At 43.8% G+C, this 17,137-nt stretch overlaps 1 long non-coding RNA gene across 1 annotated transcript in view; it reads right to left on the bottom strand.

Moving 5' to 3' along the window:
- Positions 1–5,587, bottom strand: part of LOC306938753 — a 101,890-nt gene extending 96,303 nt beyond the window's left edge. Inside the window, exon 1 of the long non-coding RNA XR_013791758.1 lies at positions 5,541–5,587. This is a non-coding gene — a long non-coding RNA (uncharacterized lncRNA). The remainder of the gene's footprint in view (positions 1–5,540) is intronic.
- Positions 5,588–17,137: the final 11,550 nt, after the last annotated feature.

Here is a 17,137-nt window from a genome sequence, read left to right as displayed (position 1 = left end):
ACTTATGCCTTCGGAATGCTTTAAGCTGCATTTCATATCTCAGAAAAACCTTTTTGGCCCAGAAAGTCCAATACATTTTAGCATTATGAACCATTCATTATTCTGGACAAGAACTGGTTGTTATGACTACAAAGCATGTGTCTGGAGAGTTTAGAGAGCACCTAATGGTTTTAACACACACAAGTGTGTGTGTGTGTGTGTGTGTGTGTGTGTGTGTGTGTGTGTGTGTGTGTGTGTGTGGTATTGTCGTACAGATGAACTGTTGGCGCTCATCCATGACTTTGTGCAATGTGACTAATCACCACAATACGGGTCCTTTCTCTTGGTGTGTGTGTGTGTGTGTGTGTGTGTGTGTGTGTGTGCGTGTGCGTGTGCGTGTGCGTGTGCGTGTGTGTGTGTGTGTATACTCCCTGTGTGTGGGTGTGTGCGTGTGTGTTATTGCTTTGCGCCTGTATATTGTGTGATTGGATTTGTCTTCAGGGCATGTTATTCTTGTCCGTCAGCCAGCATATAAAAAGCTGTGGACATTCACATTATTCCCTGGTACTGTATATTCCACAAGCATGGCATCCCTGCAGAGTTGTTCCACATTCCCTTTGGATCAGAACTCCATTACCAGGAACCGCCCTGGGACCCATAAATGCCTTCTTTACTAACCAACCCAGCAGTGCACGGATGCATGCACGCATAATGTAACTACACACAGCCCATGCGCTTGGACACACTCACACACATAAATGTATTTCACAGAGTACACTATAGTAGTAATACCGTTGCTGTCAGAAACCTCTTATCTCCAAATTCAAACTTTTGATAACACGACTACAGCGTCACACAAACACATCAAAAGTAGCAGCTCTGCAAGCTCGATTCACACCGCGTTTAGGGCTCGATTCACACCGCGTTTAGGGCTCGATTCACACCGCGTTTAGGGCTCGATTCGCACCGCGTTTAGGGCTTGATTCGCACCGCGTTTAGGGCTCGATTCGCACCGCGTTTAGGGCTCGATTCACACTGCGTTTAGGGCTCGATTCACACTGTGTTTAGGGCTCGATTCACACTGCGTTTAGGGCTCGATTCGCACCGCGTTTAGGGCTCGATTCACACCGCGTTTAGGGCTCGATTCGCACCGCGTTTAGGGCTCGATTCACACCGCGTTTAGGGCTCGATTCGCACCGCGTTTAGGGCTCGATTCGCACCGCGTTTAGGGCTCGATTCGCACCGCGTTTAGGGCTCGATTCACACCGCGTTTAGGGCTCGATTCGCACCGCGTTTAGGGCTCGATTCGCACCGCGTTTAGGGCTCGATTCACACCGCGTTTAGGGCTCGATTCACACCGTGTTTAGGGCTCGATTCACACCGCGTTTAGGGCTCGATTCACACCGCGTTTAGGGCTCGATTCACACCGCGTTTAGGGCTCGATTCACACCGCGTTTAGGGCTCGATTCGCACCGCGTTTAGGGCTCGATTCGCACCGCGTTTAGGGCTCGATTCGCACCGCGTTTAGGGCTCGATTCACACCGCGTTTAGGGCTCGATTCGCACCGCGTTTAGGGCTCGATTCGCACCGCGTTTAGGGCTCGATTCGCACCGCGTTTAGGGCTTGCAGATCTGTTACTTTTGCTGCTTTTGAATTTGAATCCTGAAACGATGCAGCTTTGGACAAATGAGGTTTACGCCCGACAGAGACAATATACAGTATAGTATATTTATACGGTTGGCTCTGATCAAACAATTTCATTGGGTCTATTGGGTTATTTTTGCCATACTGGCTAGAAGTTGCTTAGCAACTATAGTGGTGTTATCCCATTTTGACCTGAGATCAGATTCTAAGGTCAGTCGTTCTTCGATTTAAAAAAAAATAGCAGACCTACAAGCTCGTAGCGCGCCACTCGGTGGCGCGCTATGAGCTTGTAGATCTGATATTTTTCAATAGCTAAAGCATAACATAATGCTAACACCAAAAGGGGTTCCCGCCCAAAATGGGATAATGATTAACTGGTAACGGCGATATATCTGTTAAGAAATTGTTAATACTGGTGGTTAAAAGAGTTCATTTATTTTTGTTATTTATGTGTTTTTTGATCCCGCGAGGAAGAATCAGTCGCCAATTAAAGACAGTAAGACATTAAAGACAGATCACAGGGTACAGTACAGTACAGCACAACACAGCATGATGGAAAGACATGACAGTAAAACCAACACTATAAGTACGTTGGCAAAATATACAATATACCAGCTGTTTTCAAAACGTTTTCATGTCACGGACCCCTAAGTTGGTGTGTGTTTGGTCGCGGGGCCCCATCTGAAAATGTTTTGTGCTAGAAGAGAAGATTTATGTACCAAAAAGAAACATTTGCGATAGTTTCCATACCGTACTGAACTGCTACTACCCACTCCAGGCCTGGCTGTGGAGGGTATCAGTGTTGGCAGTCCAGTCCGGTGTGTTTGTTCAGGTGTTCCACTCCTCCCAGCAACAGGTTTGCATGGTCTGACGACCGAGGCAATCACGTAATAAATTCGCTCACAGACGACTTGTGAGGGCGGCAGATGATTATCTACTACGGGAGTTGATGGTGACAGCAAACCTACGGTACTTGCGTACGTGTGAAATGAATCATATTCCTACTCGACAGAGTATGAGTGCATTGACTGTTTCATGACCGCAAATGCTGTGATGACCCTGAATGATTCACAAACAGATTCTAAAAATATATATTCTCATCATCATTGCTGCGTACACTGCAGATAAATGCAGAAACGATTTTTGTTTCTTCTCGTACTCTTTCTTTGCTGTATATGCACTCATATCTTAAAGATGGAGTGCCACGATTTTTTTCCACCCTAAAACATGATCATCAGGTATTATTATAATATAAGGGGGAGTAACTTTTTCCAAAAAGTGTACAGTATTTGTTAAAATCATGCTTTTATGTGGACACGCCCACCAGTTCATTAAGTATGCCTGGTTTGCCTGGTGGGTGGTGATGGGTGGTGATCCACCTGAACTGAAGCCGCACCCACAGCTGTAGTTGTATGATAAAGGGGGAGGGGTTAGGGGAGGGGCTGATAATGTGATGTCACTATATTACTGTTTATTTCATTGGCCCGTTTGACTGTCAATGGTTCAGCCTCCAGGAAGAAACCCTAAATACAAAGTTAATACACCATTGCACATAAAAACGACTCCAGGGTGTCTAATGAAGTACTGTCACCTCATAGACACATGAAAAACTGGAAAAATGGCACTCCATCTTTAAGACAGGAGTGGAGGGTACTGCGTACCAACTGAGTTTTATAGCAGGTCCAACAGGCAATAGTTCAGAAATATTGTACATCTCTGCTCTTAGCAAATCCTGGACAAAACTTAATTAATTATGACACTTTGGTACTGTAGTTGAAACGGCACATGTAAAACATCAAAGGAAGACGTGGTAAACTAAACGTGTCAAGTATATCACAGAAAATTGGCTCGATAAAGCGGCAGATCTAAGCTCACAAGTCACAACACATCAGATAAGTCATTAGCTTTATAAATAAAACGCCCTAATCTGCATGGCCTTTCAAGGCTCACGCGTGCCTTTGTTGAGCTAGCCGATGAGTAGTTTGTGAAATACCAACATCGCATGGGGAAAATATGCTGACAATGAATGGTCACAGCGCTGTAGGTAAGATTAATAAAACCATGATTAATTGATCGTGACGTCCTCGAGGGCTTAACTAATTAGCACGCTGACCACATAATCACACTAATACCCTGAGCTCCAAACAGGCCCAGGGCTTGAAGTTTGCATTTAAGTTTGTATCCTCTCTCTCTCTCTCCCTCTCCCTCTCCCTCTCCCTCTCCCTCTCCCTCTCTCTCTCTCTCTCTCTCTCTCCCTCTCCCTCTTCCTCGCCCTCTCCCTCTCTCTCTCTCTCTCTCTCTCTCTCTCTCTCTCTCTGTTTCTCTCGCTCTGATGGTTAGTGTTTTGATCATGAACAGTCTCTTGAAGTGAGGTGACTTAATATGTAAAAATATTAGCGCAACAGAGACTGCAAGCACTTAAGTTCTGCGTACAAAGACACACAGGGAGAAAATAAATACACACACACACACACACACACACACACACACACACACACACACACACACACACACACACACACACACACACACACACACACACACACACACACACACACACACGTTTACACTTTAAATGGGGAACGACAGATTGGTGTCTGTCTAAACCACAATAGAAGGCCTAACATAGGACATCTGCTCTGGTAATGATGAGAGAGATAGAGGGCCGACGAGGAAAGAGCAGTGGAGAGATCTTGGATGAGAAAGAACGAGGGACGGATGAAACGATTTTGACTTTAGAAAACCACTGAAGAAAGACAGCATATAACAATAATGCTAATGGTCATTATTGTTGTCTACAACAAATGAAGAGTGAAAATCTAAGTTTCCAATTAGTTTTCCAGTGCGTCATGTCAAATAGTTGCTGTTGGGCAGACGCCTCTTACAACGCCCTTCGCCCTACTAGATTGTAATACGTCGCACAAAAGCATCAAAAGTAGCACATCTGCAAGTTCAGTTTTGAGCTGCTACTCTGCTACTTTTGCTATTTTTAATAGCAGTTTTCGGACATAATGAGGTTTCTACCCGAAAGAGCTGTATATGAGGCCCTCGGCCCTTAGAATCCATGGCGCTCCTCACACCTCATTGGAAATTGTCCGAAGAGTGGCGCCAGAGGTGAGCCATGGATTCACCGTGTTTGGGGCTCATAGGGGAGAGAGGTAGTGAACAGTGGTGGAAACCAACCACCAACGAGTTGACCGAGAGATCGCAGGTGTATTTATACTGTGGTGATTGTAACAAGGATTGGCTGTGGTGAGTGGAGGCAGGTGTAGTGGATATGGGTGATTGTGAATGGGGAGTGGCTAATGAGTGACATACGGGGAACACAACTACATTTAAACCCTCTATTCTTAGGGAAAATTACACATACAATTACAATTACAGTTGCACCTGCAACTGTACTTCAGGCAACCAAGTGTTGCGCTGTGAACATGTTGTTTGGCTATTTCTGGCGAATGATCCCACCAGAATTGGGGCATTGATTGATTGATTGATTGATTTATTGATTGATTGATTGAATATAGTCTGAAATGTAAACAGCACATTAAGGCTAAAAGGATAACACCAAAATGTCCTGCAGGGGACCCATTGTGGTCGTACAGAATCAATTAATCAACATAGCATAGAATGTATGTACTGCACCAGTCCATACACAATGATACATGTCATCAACAAATACAAAGCATGTACACAGGAGGAAAAGGAAAAACGTCGCCGGTGAAAGACACCTTTATATCCCTGTGTGTGGTCTCCTTTTCAGGCCAACATAGACGAGAGAGACAGGGAGACGGAAAGAAAAGGATGAGAGAGAGGTACAATACAGGCCAATAGGATATAGTAATGCCAGTATTTGTACCCAGACATTGTGTTGCTCTCAGCACAGGGGGGGGGAAAGCAACAACATATATTCAGTGCACATATACAATTTACAATTTACAATTTAGGCATTTAGCAGACGCTCTTAATCCAGAGCGATTTACATTAGGCAAGAACAAAAGTATGGGAATACATCACATATATAAAATGCATTTATCAAGAAACATGCGTAAGCTAAGAACGTAACTAGAACATATCTATATAATGACACTATACATATTAACTATACATATATACTATACTATGCTATACATATGTACTATGATGTGCTATGACTACATACAATGCAATTATTGTGCTGTCTACATGACATGCTATAAGTCTGTTTCAAATGCATATACACGTTGTGTTCTGTATACGCACGCACACGCTTTTACTTGAATGACTGTACTCAGGGTAAAACCTCAATTGAACAAACACAAGTAGAAAAAGACAAATCCCTTTAAACCTCGGCTAAACATGTCATCATCCTTTAAGCACATTTCACTGCAGCGATTTACATAAACACACAGATCTACAGAGAGACGTTTTCCCCTCGGTGAGACATTGTAACGATTATCGGATTGTCCTCCCTCTCCCTTGTTTTGGTTTATCGGGTTGGTTTCCACGGCGACATAAAATTTAGAACAGATCAGATTTAAAGGCACTTTTGATCTCGACGGACTGTTTTGGCTCAGCTCCCGTCGGCTCTTCTCTTCATCTCTGCTTGCCTCTCTGCCTTTCCCCCATCTCTCTCTCTCTCTCTCTCTCTCTCTCTCTCTCTCTCTCTATATATATATATATATATATGTCTCTCCTCACTTTTTCTAAATTCTCTCTGTGTCTCAATTTGATCTTTGGGGGGCTGGAAACAAGAAACTCAGCCCCCCAAAGATCAAATTGAGACAGAGAGAATTTAGGAAAATATATATATATATATATGTCTCTCCTCACTTTTTCTAAATTCTCTCTGTGTCTCAATTTGATCTTTGGGGGGCTGAGTTTCTTTTTTCCAGACTATCTATTCAGTTTCCTTCATCCTCTCTCTCTCTCTCTCTCTCTCTCTCTCTCTCTCTCTCTCTCTCTCTTTATTTCTCTCTTTCTCTGTCTGTCTGACTTTCTGTCTGTCTGTCTCTCTCCCCACACGCTTTATTTGTTTCAGTCTCTTTTTTTTTGTTGATAGCAAGAATGTTTTTGGGGGGTTGCAGGCAAGCTGTTGAAAAATGTACATCTCACTGAACTATCCTGGCCTTTTCAGAATCTTTCACAATTTACCAGACATTTGGACTGGTTATTGCTCTGTTTGCCAGCGTTGACAGGAACATGTGGAAGACGAATAAGGCCACTGAGCAGTGAGTTACTGTATGTGCAGGGCTGTACACAGTGGGGGGAAAAGTACTGCGATGTTTTTACTTAAGTAAAATTATCAATACTACAGTATAAAATGACTCAATTTAAAAACTATGAAAAATGTGAGTGGAAAAATAAGTATTGGCATCAAAACATTTTATTTTGTGAGACAAGAAACACTTTCCTGGGGTTTTTATGTGGGTAATTTGTGTTTTTAGATATTTAACGAAGGCTCTACACCAGGGGTGCCCAGTAGATCACAAAGGCTGTGCAGGTAGATCACATGACATGCCCCTAGAGTATTTAATTAAAATATATTGAAGAAGAAAAAAAATAAAAATAAAACATTTCTCCCCCTCTATTTCCCATTCCAAGTGCATTCATTTTGTCTTATACTGTACAAAATTTAACACCAACTCTGCTATTCCGAAGCCCCCTCTGGTACATATTTAAACTATTTTCAGCAATGGTATAATAATTGATTTGGTGGGTCTTGCCGAGTTGGTCATTTTCAAAGTTGCTCTCAAGTCAAAAAGTGTGGGCATCCCTGCTCTACATCCTCCCGTTGGGTAAGTAGCAATCTGAGAACCCATCGTCAAAACATTAGTGAAAAATCACACCCGTGTGAACTGAGTGGTGTAAGGTTTTATATAGCATGATCAGCTGTGGTCTGACGTAATGTCTGACGTTAAAGATCTTTGGCTAGGTAGACTCGTCTTCTGATGTGATGATTTGTGACCATGAAGTTGATTCAGCTGGAGTTTTTGTCCGATGTGAGGTATTATATAAGGTAAGGTATTATATAGCCTGATCAGCTCTGATCTGACGTAATGAAATCACACCTGGATGTGATTTCACAACTGGCTTTTTTTGTGCAGAGAAAATGACCATGGTTGCTACGGTCATCCAGTTCACCCGGGTGTGATTTAATTACGTCAGAAATTATTTTGAACATAGCAACCATGCTCATTTTTTTCTGCACACAAAAGCCAGTTGTAGGAGTGGTTTACACCACTCAAAAACAGCGCTCTCAACAGTCTGTCTCGAGAGACTTATAGGTAACTAGTAACTAAAGCTTGCCTCTGAGAAGTGGTGAAGTAAAAGTAAAAAAAGACAAAACTCACTTTTACTTAACCCATTTTGGGCGGGAACCCCTTTTGGTGTTAGCATTATGTTATGCTTTAGCTATTGAAAAATAGCAGATCTACAAGCGTGTAGGTCTGCTATTTTTGAAAAATCGAAGAACCACAGACACAGAAACATAGCTTTTTCAAAAAAGTACAGTACTTGAGTAAATGTACTTGGCTACTGTACTCTGCCGCTGGGCTGTACAGTAGTTACTGTAGCGTCTCAGCAGCAGCAGCGCTGTGTGTGAAGATGTGCCCTTTCTGCTCTGATTGCCTGTGACATTTATTTGTCCCCTGTCCTGAGGACAGATTAGGTTAGCAGCACAGTAGTGCTTTCTGGGACCGGAGCAGGAGCTTGTCTCTGGTTATTATGTTCTTTGGTCCAAAACACAGCGTCAGTAAAAAGCCCGTACAGGTTGGGATGATGAATTTCCTGTTAGTATAGGTCCGTCTAAAAAAAGAAAGAAAAAAGGTTGGGGGGGAAAAAACAACAAACAATCTTAACAATAAAAGTCTGCTATAAAGTCTCAGGGCCCAGAATGAACAGACCTGGACTTTATCCAGCCTGTCTGACTATAGCATCAGACCAGACCTACAGTATACAAGGTCAACCACACCAATGCAACTCATATCAGTGGTTCTCAACCCTTTTCATGTCAAGGACCCCCAGAATGATCTGAATTTGGCTGCGGACGCCCATGTGAAAATGTGTTGTTCCAGGGACCTCCCAGAAGCAAAGATATGAGTTAAAAACGTTCACTGTGAAAGAATATAAATTCAAAGATTTGAACACGTTTTTCAAAAATAGCAGATCTACAAGCTCGTATTTGCGGCACTCGGTGCCGTGCTACGAGCTTGTAGATCTGCTATTTTTACCGGTGTGGTTTAGGCTGTATAGACTAGACCTACTAGGCCTCTTGCATGCTTTTTAGACGCCTCTCGCGCAAGCATTACATAATTTCTGTTGAGCAGAAACCTCCATATTTTAAAGTTTTATTTTCACGCTATGGCGTCACACAAAAGCATAGCACAAGCTTGAAACGTGGCCCGGCGCGTTTTGAGCTTGTCGATCTGTTATTTTTTTCATGCCATTTTTTAATTAGAAAAAATAAGGGCTATAGACACATGAGGTTTGCTAGATACTGTATTTTATAATTTCATGCTAATAATCTCCTAATAATCTCTGTCTGTCTGTCTGTCTGTCTGTCTGTCTGTCTGTCTTTTTAAATATTTCACGTTTTATTCCACTCTCTGCTCTATCTTCCTTACTCTCTGATCTCTCTCTCTCTCTCTCTCTCTCTCTCTCTCTCTCTCTCTCTCTCCTCTGTCTGTCTCACATGTGTTGTGGTAGTAACAGTAATTGACCATTCTAAAACATCCCATAACCTAATCCTCGTTTCTATGACGACATAATTCAATTCTACAGGCAGATTACTTAACAAATTCCTCGCGTGATGAGGCGCACACAAGCATGCACGCACACAAGCACACACACACACACACACACACACACACACACACACACACACACACACACACACACACACACACATACACGCACATACACACACACACACACACACACACACACATCTGCTCCGTCACTTTTCCAGTTGGCATGAAATAAACGTAAAAGTAAATAATAAGGAACACCAACGTTGTGTGTGTGTGTGTGTGTGTGTGTGTGTGTGTGTGTGTGTGTGTGTGTGTGTGTGTGTGTGTGTGTGCGTGCGTGTGCGTGTGTGTGCGTGTGCGTGTGTGTGCGCGCGCGCGCGTGCGTTCCACATGGACACAGTGTGTGTATGTGGAACACCAATGTTGATGGTTGATAGAGAAATCATGGAACTATTAAATTCATTAACATCTAGATTCAACAGTCATGCTTTACTGGGACACACAGATAGAAACCACACACACACACATTTAATGGGGCTGGGTATATGAGCGATATAATACCACATCACGTGGTAATACTGGTTAATAATAGAATCCACCATAGCTGGGAGAGAATTCGGCCTAAATCATGGAGATTGTGCACTTGGTCTGATTGCAATATTGGATTCATTGCAAACAGACCACTAGGGGGCGAGCCCAACTCTTTTTTGCAATGTTTTTTGCACATGCACCGCTATTGGAGCAAGTACTGCAATCGGCTGGGTATGTATGTATGTCTGTGTTGTCCACTGGCCAATAAGGGACCACCATTCTTGATGACGTAACTAAGGTACGTTTGGTGATCGGCGGGGTATGTATGTACAGTATGTGTGTATGTATGTACGTCGGGGTAAGAATGGGGTCCCATGTATGGCCTACTTGTGTGCAAGGCGCAAGTTCGCACCTCGACCGAGTCCATTTTTATTGGACAGTATTAGGATGTTGATATTCATTTTGTATTCATCCTTAGGGCCCCAAATCACACCTTAGAAAGCATGAGTGTCTATTTCAAACACAGAGTGTTTTTTGACGGGGGGGGGGGGGGCGGTATTGGTCCCCCTCCCACTGCTTCAGGGAGCTCTGGGGCTGCTCCTAACAGAGGGTATTGGTCCCCTCCCACTGCTTCAGGGAGCTCTGGGGCTGCTCCTAACAGAGGGTATTGGTCCCCTCCCACTGCTTCAGGGAGCTCTGGGGCTGCTCCTAACAGAGGGTATTGGTCCCCTCCCACTGCTTCAGGGAGCTCTGGGGCTGCTCCTAACAGAGGGTATTGGTCCCCTCCCACTGCTTCAGGGAGCTCTGGGGCTACTCCTAACAGAGGGTATTGGTCCTCCTCCCACTGCTTCAGGGAGCTCTGGGGCTGCTCCTAACAGAGGGTATTGGTCCCCTCCCACTGCTTCAGGGAGCTCTGGGGCTGCTCCTAACAGAGGGTATTGGTCCTCCTCCCACTGCTTCAGGGAGCTCTGGGGCTGCTCCTAACAGAGGGTATTGGTCCCCTCCCACTGCTTCAGGGAGCTCTGGGGCTGCTCCTAACAGAGGGCTCATGCTCCCCCGACATTTGTGTTGTTTTTGTGTTTTTCTCTTGTGCAATGCCTTTATTCAACAAGAAGGTGCACTTGTGCAAACAACACACGGAGGCGTGTGCCTGGACACAGTCCCACGGACTCACAGTGGTCTGTGTCAGGAGGAGCCTCCAACGCTTCTGGGGCGGTTCGGGTGTGAGGCCCGAGGCCAAGCCCGGAGCATAAGGGGGTTGGGGAGACGTCTGGCCGCATCTCCCCCCGCAGCCATGGCGGTGTCGCCGCCGGAACCTCTTCTGGAGCTGGCAGGCGGAGCGGAGGCGCGCCTCCTCCAAATGCTGGTCGAGTTAATTTTCTTAAATTATCAACTTGATTAAATCAAATTTGTTCTAACTTTTGAACCCCAGAACGTGTCCGATACGTGTACCTTCCAATACTGTCTGTGTCCTACCATTCATTCCCCAGTAGAAATTTAACAAACAAATCACTCTTTTCAACACATCATGGGTGTACTGTCTGGGACCACCCACACACAACACACATGCGCACACTTGCACGCAAGCACGCACGCACGCACGCATGCATGCATGCACGCACGCGCTGTGTCGCTCTTCATCACCGCCTCAAAGAAAAGCACCCTGCATCAGATGTTTTGTAATGTGGCCCAAAACAACCGCAGGGGGGTGGTTGACTGGGTTTGACCAGAGCCGGTCAATTCTTTCCTGTGTCTCATCCGTCCGCTACCCAATTAAAGCAATGCCCTGAAAAATATTTGTCTTTCAATTTGGCCGCTGTGTGTCAGCAGAAATCTGGGTGGGACAATTGTCTCCGTGTCCCTCCATCACCGACCCAGTGACAGACAAATTACTGACATTAACTCGTCAAGTGTCTGGCTTCAGTGTTCTGTCTGGTTTTTACAAAACACACACCACGCTTTTTTTCTTCTTTTTGCTTGTTATCTTTTATACCAGCTTGTTTATGTAATCTGTGAGGCTAATCGCTGACAACCACATGCAAACTCCAGAGCTGAAAGCAGCTGTGTGTCAGCCAGGAAGCATATATGCATAAAACTTACATAACCACAGAAACATTAGTTAAAACAACATTGAAGCAATTGAAATGCATAACTGAGTTAATGGACATTTTGTGCACTTTTAAGCCAGTGCCTCTCACCTGATTTGACCTGGATGAAGCAGTACTTCTCAAATGTTTTCGTGTCGAGGATCCCCACATTTCATTTTCTGAAAAAACCCCATGTTTCTATGTTAGTGGTTTTTAAACTATTCCATGTCAAGGACCCCAAAAATTATATGTAATTGGCCAACGACCCCCATCTGAAAGTATGTTGTTCCAGGGACCCCCCAGAAGCAAAGATTTGAGTTAAAAACGTTCACTGTGAAAGAATATATATTCAAAGATTTGCGCCACATTTTCACGATATTTCAAAAATAGCAGACCTACAAGCTCGTAGCGCTGCACTCGGTGCTGCGCTATGAGCTTGTTGTATAACATAATGCTTAAAACACCAAAAGGTGGTTCCCGTGCTGAATGTGTTAACCCTGGGGCAGAAGACCGGGGGACTGCTGTCAGCAACTGGAGTGGTAGGGGTTTAAGTGGCGTGCTCTATATGCCCCATGCAGGGCAACTGTCAATGTACTATAGGCAACTGGCGGCCCGGGGGCCACATGCGGCCCCCACCATCAAATGCGGCCCTCAGGTTAATAGCAGAATACTGATATATTATTGATTTCAGCTGTTACAATTCCAAACATGCAAACATGACCCGCTTTAATTACTTCGGTCTATATAATTGCATGTAAACTAATGCAATGTAGCTTACTGACTAGTGTTAAAAACGTATTTTATTTTTTTATGTCCAATTTGTATTTAGTTCATATATCAAGTTAAAATAACTAACTAAATGCATTTGATATTAAATACAAATTTTAATTTTCAGGATTCCAATTCAAGCTCAGCGACCGCATTTTGAGCTTGTAGATCGGCTATTTTTGCTATGACAGTAATATGCGATGTGGCCCTCTGGAGTGAGTGTAGAAATACAATGGCCCTCTCCATCGTCAAAGTTGCCCACCCCTGTACTATACCACTGTTTCCCAAACATATATATCCACCCTAAAAAAAAGAAAAATCATATTTAAAATTAATGTAATAAATGTTCAAAACATTGAATGCGTATCTTGTGGGTCACGTGCTGGGAACCCCTGTACTATAGAGCGTCGCAGTCCCGCCCCCTTTCATGACGACGCCAGGCCCAGGAAATGAATCCCAATGCATTTTTCCCATAGACATTTCAAAAAGTATTTATCAACCTTTTAAGCGTCGTACGAAGCCAACTCGAGTCGTGACAAATCATGACAACACATGATTTTGGACCAAACAAATAATTACATAGAAGAAAAACAACAACAAAAGTGTTGTAACCTGCCGTTTTTTTCTACTTTCTAATTCATTGTTTGGCCCGATTTGTTGTCATGATTTGTCACGACAAGAGTTGGCTTTGTCCGCGGCGTAAACGTCTTTAAATAAATACTTTCTGAAATGTCTATGAGGAAAATGAACGGAGAATCATTTCCTGGTCCATGGTAGGGGGCGGGACTGCAACGCTCTATAGGAAGCACAATACTGATTCCTGCTACTGTAGCTATAACTGCCCCAATCAATGCCCTGATTGCCCTCCTCTTGAGAAGCTATATTCTTTATAATTAAATTAATGCCATTGTTTAACTACACAGTCGTATCCTTAGTGTTAGTACACATCCATTTGATTATACATAATGAACATTCTCAGAGTAAAATGAACATCCAGGATTTTAACCCATTTTGACCTGAAAGAATATATATTCAAAGATTTGTGCCGCATTTTCATGATTTTTCAAAAATAGCAGACCTACAAGCTCGTAGCACGCCACTCGGTGGCGCGCTATGAGCTTGTAGATCTGCTATTTTTCAATAGCTAAAGTATAACATAATGCTTAGTTAAAACGCCAAATGATGTGCCGTAACACTAGTAATTATGCAAATAGCATACATACATGCAGGGTTGTGAGTGTTCTCCATAAAATGTTGAGCAACTTATTGATTCTGTTCTGTGTAATTTGTATGCAATTAGAATATTTTTTTATTTTTAGAACATTTTTTTTATAACGGTTAGATCTGATAGAAGTCTGCTTGTTTATGGTTTATAGTGTGCACATACATGAACACATTTTTCTTTTTAAGATATTTTTTGGGCATTTTGCCTTTATTGATAGAGGTTTAGTAGGTGAAGTAGGGGAAGACACACAGCAAAGTTCGTCGGGATCGGGACTCAAACCCGCGACACACTGCCAGCCTAGATCTGCTATTTTCAAAATATTTTGAATATACTTTGAACTTGCGGAATGGGACTTTCAAGTGAGTAATACTTGTAACATTCGTCTACATTGCAGTATTGATCTTTTTCTCAACTTTTATTCTCAACCGCACCACTCCCACACACACCCACACACACACAGTGCATGGAACCGCGCCACTTTCTCAGAATGCTGAGGCGGAATCCCGCTGCTGGTGTGAATTCAGCGTTGGCTTGAATTTTTAGCAATACACGCATAAATTAGGATTCTGTTGCTGTCGGGGCAGAGACCTCTTATCTTCATAAATGATGTGTTTGTTTCTCGTGAATGAACACCCTGCTTGATCATACTACAGCGTCACACACAAGCTGCTATTTTGTTTATTTGAATCCTGAAAAGTAACAGTTTTGTACAAATGAGGATTCCACCTGACAGATGATTTACTACTGTCTTGCTGTGATTGTGATATTTTGAGTGTTCCTCATTGGCCGTGCACGCGCTCATGAATATTCAAGTTACATCATCCATTGAGTGCGTTTACACTCGCCACTCCAGGATTTGCATATTTTAATTGATGCAGCGATGACTGTATTACTGTCACATTGCCCACGGTCCCTGCCTGTGAGCGGTTCCTGCCGTGTGTGTGTGTGTGTGTGTGTGTGTGTGTGTGTGTGTGTGTGTGTGTGTGTGTGTGTGTGTGTGTGTGTGTGTGTGTGTGTGTGTGTGTGTGTGTGTGTGTGTGTGTGTGTGTGTGTGTGTGTGTGTGTGCGCGCACAACATGCATGTAGAGTAAAAACACACACACACACACACACACACACACACACACACACACACACACACACACACACTACTCTCATTTGAATTAGATGTTGAGACATCACCCCCCTTTTCCCTTGTCTTTTTAGTCATTAATATCAGTTTCTAAACTGGCTACAACCCAACATACTGACTGGAAATTAATTTAGCTGTGTGTGTTTCTGTATATGGCACTTTTCCGTGTGTGTGTGTGTGTGTGTGTGTGTGTGTGTGTGTGTGTGTGTGTGTGTGTGTGTGTGTGTGTGTGTGTGTGTGTGTGTGTGTGTGTGTGTGTGTGTGTGTGTGTGTGTGTGTGTGTGTGTGTGTGTGTGTGTGTGTGTGTGTGTGTGTGTGTGTGTGTGTGTGTGTTTGTGTGTGTGTAATTGCCTGTTAATCCATTTTAAAAGCAGGTGCAGTTTCTCTGAATGACTCCTCTGTTCCCTAACTAGCTAACTGCCTTAACCTGCCAACCTGTGTGTGTGTGTATGCATGTGTGTGTGCGTGTGTGCACGCACGCGGAGTGTGTGTGTATAACGAGGCTGACGTCAGTCATCATGCTTGACAGCCCCCTTCCTGAAAATACACCTAAGAAAACACACGCATGCACGGTCTCACACACACACACACACACACACACACACACACACACACACACACACACACACACACACACACAGTACACATGCAGCACACACACATACAAATACGCAAACACCCAAGTAATTGTACATGTGAACATTTCAGAAAACATGCAGTGGAAAACACTGCAACTGCAGTGGAAACATTGGGTCGATGCACACACACACACACACACACACACACACACACACACACACACACACACACACACACACACACACACACACACACACACACACACACAGTCCCTGTGTCGCTGACAGATAGAAACCTTGTACACACAGCAGGTCAACATTTCAGGAGTGACGGGAACCAGCCTGAGCTGCAGAACCGACGCTCCTGCACTTAAAGCCCTGCTATGAAAATACACCTTCCTACGGTAAGAGTGTCATTAAATCACGTCTATGTGTTCTATGGGGGGCACGGTGGTAGTGCTGTCGCCTCACAGCTAGCAGGTCCTGGGTTTGATTCCCGCTGGGGACGCTGTGGGCGATGGGGGGCGTGTTCTACAGTTGGGTGCCACCGATATTGTCCCTTATCATTTGACCCATTTAGGCCTGACCTCAAAATTTAAAAAAAATCCTTCTAAAATAAATCTTTTCTGAAATAAATATTTTCACGATTTTTCAAAAATAGCAGACCTAGAAGCTCATAGCGCGCCACTCGGTGGCGCGCTATGAGCTGTAGATCTGCTATTTTTCAATAGCTAAATTATAACAATGTTTAAAACACCAAAAGGGGTTCCCGCCCAAAATGGGTTAACTGTCCTTTTGCGCAGATCACGCAAACCTCAGCAAAAAGAAAAGGACAATATCGATGGCCTCCAACTGTATGCGTCATCAGTGCCCATACCATGGGTGGGGTTGGCAAAAGGCCTTTCTATAGGTACCCTCACAAAAATCATGCGGTAGTCCTGGTCTCTAAAATGCCTGATGGAGGGGGAAGGAATTGGTTAGAATAAAGTGTTCCTTCCATGCGCTACGCCGGGGGAAACTCCCTCCTGCATGTCAGTTGAAAAGAAGCGGCTTGGACTCCTCATGCATTGAAGGAAGCATGAGGTCAGTCCGTTTCTCTCCCCAGGTTGGCAGAGGTAGTGTAGAGCCCAGAGTTACATTAGATAATTGACTGGAAAAAATGGGTTACAAAATCGTGAGATAAAATGTAGGCCTATAGTTAAAAAAAAAAACAGTTCTTTGAAAATACACACCTTACGGTAAGAGTGTCCTTAAAATAGTTCTATGAATAATATACAACCTACAGTATACTGAGCATTTTACTGTAACAGTCAACACTGTTATATGAAAACACAGTCTACTTCAGGGGTAATCAAACCTTTTTGGCTGGGGACCCCCAGACAGTGATGGGAGACAGATTGAGAGAGACATGAGGTGAGAATGAACGAAAAAGGGGAGATATGAACCCAGGTGGAGCCCCCCAGGGC

Source organism: Electrona antarctica, assembly GCF_951216825.1.
Source record: "Electrona antarctica genome assembly, chromosome: 15".
NCBI lineage: Eukaryota > Metazoa > Chordata > Actinopteri > Myctophiformes > Myctophidae > Electrona > Electrona antarctica.
This window is presented reverse-complemented; position numbering and strand designations above follow the sequence as displayed.